Genomic DNA, 7,233 nt, shown 5'->3' with positions numbered 1-7,233 from the left:
ACCTATGTTCACATATTTTCATATAGGATGAAAAAAAGTATTTTTGTTTGTGCGCCTATATAATTCGAAAACAAATAACACGTCAAAAAATTTATAAATATCTTGGTTTTTCTGTGTAAATATGTTTTTTTATTTTAGTAAATATCTTGGTTTTTTATTCGAAAATATATTTATTAGTTTTTAAGCAAAATCTGATAAGCATAACCAACTTCAAGTTTGTTGATATTGTTCGACCAATGTTTTCAATTTTTTTTATTTTAATATAAACCAAAAAATTATAACACCTATTTTCACTTATAAAAGTTAAGAAATATAAATATTTTGTTTATAATAATGAAAATGAAAATGAAAATATATTATTTTTGGCTTAAATGATCAACATGAAAGTTGTAGCAGTTGTCAAGACAAACGCTGGATATTAAAATAAAAAAAAATGCTGAAAATGAAGGTCATATAAAAAAGTTATGGTTTTTATATGTTTTGGCGAAAATAACAACAAATATAATGATGTTACTAAAACAGTATGTGACCACTGTTTCTTGCTTATGTTTGTTTGTTTTTTTTTTTTTTTTTTTTTAATATTTTAACATATTTTACACATATAAAAACCATTTTTTAACAAAAAAAATTTTACAAAAAACTTTTTATATAGAAAAATGATTTTTTATGTGAATTTTTTTGTATAAATATGATTTTATAAAGCAAAAAAAAAAACATATTCGAAACTAAATTTTGAAAATAAATTATTTAAAAATACTAAATTTATGATGAATTTGTAAGGAAATTTGGAAATCTAGGCCAAAAGTGTAAATTTTGGATCAAATTCTCAATAATATTCAAAATATGGGCCAAAAAATGTTAATTCTGAAAGTGGATGAACTCTTAACCCGGTTAAAGGATTAAAGTGAATACAATTACTGATATTCATAATTTAATCAGAAGAAAAATATAAGGTTTAACTATGAGACTAAGATATAGAGACTTTATAATAGATTTTCATTTATAATAATAACATAACTTTGCAATTTACATTGTGTGCTGATGATAGTTAATTAAAACTGGATTTTTGGAATAACAGATGGCTTCCAGCTTAGTGGTATCTAATGTTGCAACTCTCGTAGTGAACATAGATAGAATTTAGGAGTATTTGAGAAGTAGACTAGATTTGTCGTTTAAAAAAAATTAGAGATGGATATTTGGAATGTAAAGATGTACCAAAAAAACGTGTTGAAGAAATACAAATATTTATAAATATAATAGGATACTTAGGGAGTAAGAAAAGCTTTAATGGTTTTTCACACATATTAATTTAAACGAATGCAAGAAGTGTTATATTTACATACATATAAAATGAAATACATGGAAGGTATAATAACAAAATGCGCGGGGATGCCATTGAAAATGATTAAAAAATGAACCTTTATCATGATGCATAAATAAGTAAAAATAAAACAAAACTGGAGTAAAAATAACAAAGGATGTGGAGTATTACATATGAAATCAACTTGCAAGTTTCAAAATATTATAATATATATTAATTAATTTATAAAAACATACATTTCGGATATCGGATATCCAAGTATCTGAATATTTTTTAAATCACCATCCGAATCCGAATCTAAACAATCGGATATGTGTTCAGATTTTGGTTCCCCAATCTGTTATTGTGTGTTGGACCTCTGAGAATTAGTTCCAGAAGATATTTACGAGTCTTATTCAATTCCAGTCAAGAATGAATAGAAAACTGTAGACCTTAATGACAATTTGATGGAGTAAACAAATGATCGATCACTTTCTACTGGGTTAACAGTTTAAAATATGCATATATAGATTTTAGATTTAACTTTTAGTTTTCTTTTATTGTGTTTTGGTTTGGCTGAGGGAAAAAATTGGTCGCTGGAAATTTTTATTTATTTATTTATTTATTTTATTATTATTTTTTTTTATGTAGCCTGTTAGCCAGCATTATTGATAGCGAAGGGAAAGATGTTGAAAACTTGGAATCACTACAATTGGTAATTAAGTTTTAAACCACTATCATTTGCTAAATACTTTTTAAATGTACATTTGGATACAAAGAATCATATTTTAATATGCACATTTTCAATGTTGATAAGAACAACCAACAAAGTGACATTTTATTGATAACATATAAACCTTACACATGCCTCCAGACACAAATAACTGTTATACGTGTTGATAGATCCACATTAGAAATATTTTAACAAAAGACTCTCTTGCTCTTGTAATGTACCCTCCAATTCTTCACTAAAGATGGAAAGTAACACATCCATTTGTTTTGCAGGAAGGGACACCCCGATTTCAATATCAGCATCTGACTCTTTTGAAGCATTAACAGAAATCGAACTATGGTAATCGAGAGATATTGTCTCATGTCTTTTTGGCTTACCCCATCCAAAATCCAAATCGTAGAACTTGATCTTTGGTGATCCCGACACATAAAGCCCTGGCACTGGCATAAACGCCGACTTAAGCACCATCTCCACATCTTCAATAACTCCATTCTTCTTCTTTACTGTGTCACTTAAAGCCTTTGTAAATAATTCGAAACCAGTAAGAAATCCATTCTCGCCTGCTATGATGGTGCTTTTTATTTTTGATGTGAGAGATGCCCCTATACAGTTACCAAAATAAGTTTGAGGAACAGGTGGCTTGAGGCGGGTCCTCCAATCCACCATACAAGTAAACCTTTCTATGTCATCCTCTCCCTTCCTTTCTCCAATATGAACATGTGATTTGGCTATGCAATGCCATATATACGAACATGCCACCGAAAAAGATGATACGTATTCCTGTTTTGGCAGTTGAGTGGATAACCAGTTCTTTAGCCCACTGATGCGTGCTTTGGTCAAGACAATGGTGGCACGAACTTTATCTGTAGGGCTAACAAGGTGAGGAGGCTGATATTCCATATTAATAGCTGGAAGCCCGGGTATATTTAAGGAGATTTCATCTAAGGAGCTCGGGTATTGAATCACTCTTTCATAAAAAGGTAAAGATCCACTAGCTAGGAAAAACTCATCTGTACCATGTTTAGCAATCGAGCTCCAAGCCTTGAGGAAATTATACCTTGTGTTCGCATCACAAAGGGAGTGGTGATTGGTGATCCCAATAGAGAAGCCGGAGTTAGGAAAAATTGTAACTTGCACTGAAAAAGTTGGGATGATAAGGTAGTCGGATCCTTGTTTTGCACGTCCCAATAGAGGTATAAGTGGATAAAACATGTCACACTTACGAGGATGATTTCCTATAAGATAACTGAAATCAAGAGTACACTCGGCAATGGTAACTGCAACAGAGTCGCCCTCTACATGACGGATTTGTGGTTTTTTGTCAACACTTGGATTAGGAAACAGAATTATGTTGCCTGCAAATGGGAAGAAGTGTTGAAGAGTGATTCATAATGAGTTTTTGAGGTTCGGCATAATTGTTTCCATGAAATGTTGTTTAGAGTGGGTGGATTCATAAAAGAAAACCTGGTGGACCGGGAAGTAGGATAGCCAAATCATGTCCAAGAAAGTAAGCGGGAGAGACCTCTCCCCAACGGTGCCAGGAGGCGGAGATACTCGGCTATTCTCAAGAACAGTCAGCATACTAGTTCTGGCGTTTGTTTGAATTGGTGGGTTTGGATTATGCAGATGTTTCCGTTTGATGAAAATTTATAACCATGACAACGATGACTTTATTTTTTTTAATAGAAAATAACATAACTCGTGAGCTTATTTTTTTAATAGAAAATAATCATTACGAAATTTGTATAATCTGGATTTTGATCTCAAATAGTAGGTGTGGACCGATTTACGTGATTATTTTTCACAAATAAGGATCAAAATTATAAGGTTTCTTTAAAACGAATTATTTTTATATTTGCATTTTGTTATTGTATTGTAATCTTATTGCATTTTTTAGTTGAATGTTGTTTTATTATTATTAATAGTTGACCCGAGCAAAACATGTTCCTAATGTATTGGTTGATCAAAGGTTAATATTTTGAAATAGTATTTGTGTTTACTAGATATCCATTTTAGTGTATTGATTGTTTTTGTTTGTGTCATGTGTGTTTTCTCTTCCGTCGGATCTATTGTACCGAAATATGAGATCAGTGAGATACTTTTCCATCTCGTATGATAATGATATCCACACAAAGTGTTGATGGTGAATAGTTTTTTCTTTTGAAGACATGTCATATTCTAAAAAACATGCACCGAGCACAAATTTTTATTGGATGGTTTTACATTAGTTGGATGTGTATTTTTAGTATATTGATGGAAAGTGAAGAAATTTTAAAAAAGATGTTCGTCGGACGTGGGTTTTTATATATTGGGATTTTCTAATTGTTTCTATGTTTGTTGCATGTGTATGGTTTTCTTTTTGATAGATTTAGAAAATGATCCAAGACCATTTATGGAATGTTTGGTTCGCTTTGTAAAGATTTAACGATTTAGAATATGTCAAACAAATATGAATTTTAAAAGATGTTAAAGACAAAAAAATTGAAATGTGTCAAACGGTTGTCGGGAAATGTAGTGAAATTAAATTTATTTTGTATATTTTTTGTTTTGTAATCATATCAAAATAAAGTTTTTTACAATCTATTGTTCACCAAAAGATTTTATGACTATGGTTAGTTATAAATAAATCAATATACACCGGTATATACAAAATCAATGAGCACATAACAAATTACAAAAATAATTATACAAATATACATTATAAAATTGAAAAAAAAAAGTTACAATGATAAAAAAACAAATGAATTATTTTACTCACAAGTCACAACACATATACCAATATGGTTATAAGCTAAATTCGTTGGAGATCGGATAAGGAAAACAATAATTACCAAGTTTCATAGTTATTTATTTAAAATCTAAATCTACAAGTCTATCTCAACTACATGAGCAATAAAACCATCAATTGCATTGCAATTTAGATTAAATGACCATTTTATTCATGTATTATAAAAAATCACAATATTCATCAATATACGTTAGAGAAGTTAGAAGAAAAAGGAGAGAAACGATAGGTAACCGGGTAATGTCTTAATATTGTTGAATTAATGTGTTTAAGATCCTAACTAAATTGGTATAATGATTATAAATAAATGTACAGTCTTTTTTAGGTTGCCTTCATAACCAGGAAATTGGTTGGATTATCAAAGGAGAGAGATAAATTATTTATTAATATACTATAGGATTAATATATTAATTAGAAATAGTAATAATTAATTAAGAATTAATCATAATTAATTTGGAATTAATTTTGGGTTAATTAGAATTAATTAATGGTGCAACGGCTGAGCTGTAATTATTCAATAATTTAACGAAAGAGAGTATCTAGATTCCTCCTAGCCTTAGACGGTTTTGGAAGCTCTTGATAGAGGTTTTGGAGCCTCCAACTGATAAAAATAAACTAGATAATTACTGATTTTAAATATTATTATTTTAAGTTTAAATCATGGGTTTCTATGATAAACAGACAACTATGTAAAGGGTTGTACCATTGGTAATTTCGGACTAACCTCCACACACAAGAGAATTCTGAAAATTCTCATCCTCTCCCATCTCTATTTCAATCCTCGGTTCCTTGAGTTTTGGGTGTGACACATTAGAGGCAGTCATTCTTTTGGAGCTAGTTTGTCAAGGAGATTATCAAGAGTTTTTTATTAGCTTAATTCGACTTAAGCTATAAGGTATGTAGTTCTATTCATAAATTTGATTCATAGAGTTTATAGTTTTTGTTTCATAAGTATGTTGTTTTCAATTGAGAAAAGACATAGATCCAATCTAGGTTGAATGTACCCTTAAGACTTAAGTGAAATTCTGCATATACAAATTGATTGTAACCTAAAAACCCCAATAATGCTATAAAAACCATGTTTTTTCTATTAATTGTACATATAAGATGAAACTAAAAAAAATCATAGGGCATGCCACATCTCTCAACAAATCTAATATTCGGTTATTTACTTGCCTAATTCGATTTGTAGGTTAATTATTAATAATTATATTTAAATTTTCTGATAAAATCCGAACTAAATAATACAAGATAATTTTGAAACCCTAGTTCGAGATTTAAGGAGTAAATAAGGAAACCAAATATTTAATTATAAGATAAATAAATGGAATTATCCTTAATGGATTTTTGATATAATACTTAATTAATGGTTTAATTAAAAGATAAATATATATCTATAATTGGTTTAAAAGATTACTGAACTTTGAGATACTCGGTGGTAAATATTTTCTTCATATATATTTTTTTTTTAATTTGGGATGAATGAATAGTTTTTGTACTTGTTTTTCTTTATTGGTAAAAATGTTGTATTTTTGTTTATATATACTTTACATGCTTTTTCTGATTCAACAATGATTATACATGCACTCTTGTCTCTTTTTGTATAAAGCACCTACGTTTTTTTTGTAGGTTTGGAATTTATTGAAGAAGATAATGATAATGATATTGGTCCTCCAAAGGTACTTAACAATATTCTTGACTACGGTCCAATGTGTTTTGCCAAGGTTCCCTTGATATCTGCTGACCATGCTCAAAGCAAAGGCCACATCAGGGCGAGTGCAAGTCATAGTATACATGTTCGAGCCAACTACGGAAGCGTAAGGTACTCGGCTCATCTCTGCTATCTCGACTTCGGTACTCGGACTTTGAGTCTTACTCAACTTGGCATTACTTTGGATTGGTAAATCCCTTTCTTGGAATTCTCCATACTAAAACGTTTTAGTACCTTGTCCAAGTAAGTATTCTAACTAAGTCCTATTAGTCTTTTACTCCTGTTTCTCACTATCCTTATTCTCAGAATATAGGCAGCCTCTCCGAGGTCCTTCATAGCGAAACACTTCCAAGCCAGGACTTGACTTCCTGCAGCGTCAAGATGTCGTTTCCTATGAGTAGTATGTCATCGACATAAAATACGAGGAAGCTTGCTATACTTCCATTGGCTTTGACATATACACATGATTCATCCTCGCTTCGCAGAAAACCAAACTCTTTGACTTTTTCATTGAAACAAAGATTCCATCTGTGAGATGCTTGCATCTGTGAGATGTTTGTTTCAGTCCATAAATGGACTTCTCAAGCTTACACACTCTATTGGGGTGCTTCGCATTGACAAAACCCTCTGGCTGATTCATGTAAACATCCTCAGCCAACTTTCTATTAAGGAAAGCGGTTTTGACATCCATCTGCCATATTTCA

The 7,233-nt window shown here is 30.5% G+C and overlaps 1 pseudogene; it reads right to left on the bottom strand.

Annotated features, from left to right (window-relative positions):
* Positions 1–2,072: 2,072 nt before the first annotated feature.
* On the bottom strand, positions 2,073–3,669 carry LOC145086568 (malonyl-coenzyme A:anthocyanin 3-O-glucoside-6''-O-malonyltransferase pseudogene; annotated as a pseudogene).
* Positions 3,670–7,233: the final 3,564 nt, after the last annotated feature.

The sequence above is a fragment of the Lactuca serriola genome, chromosome 2, assembly GCF_051521515.1.
Source record: "Lactuca serriola cultivar US96UC23 chromosome 2, Lser_US96UC23_V15, whole genome shotgun sequence".
Classification (NCBI taxonomy): domain Eukaryota; kingdom Viridiplantae; phylum Streptophyta; class Magnoliopsida; order Asterales; family Asteraceae; genus Lactuca; species Lactuca serriola.
Note: the sequence above shows the minus strand (reverse complement) of the source record. Positions and strands in the feature narration are given on the sequence as shown.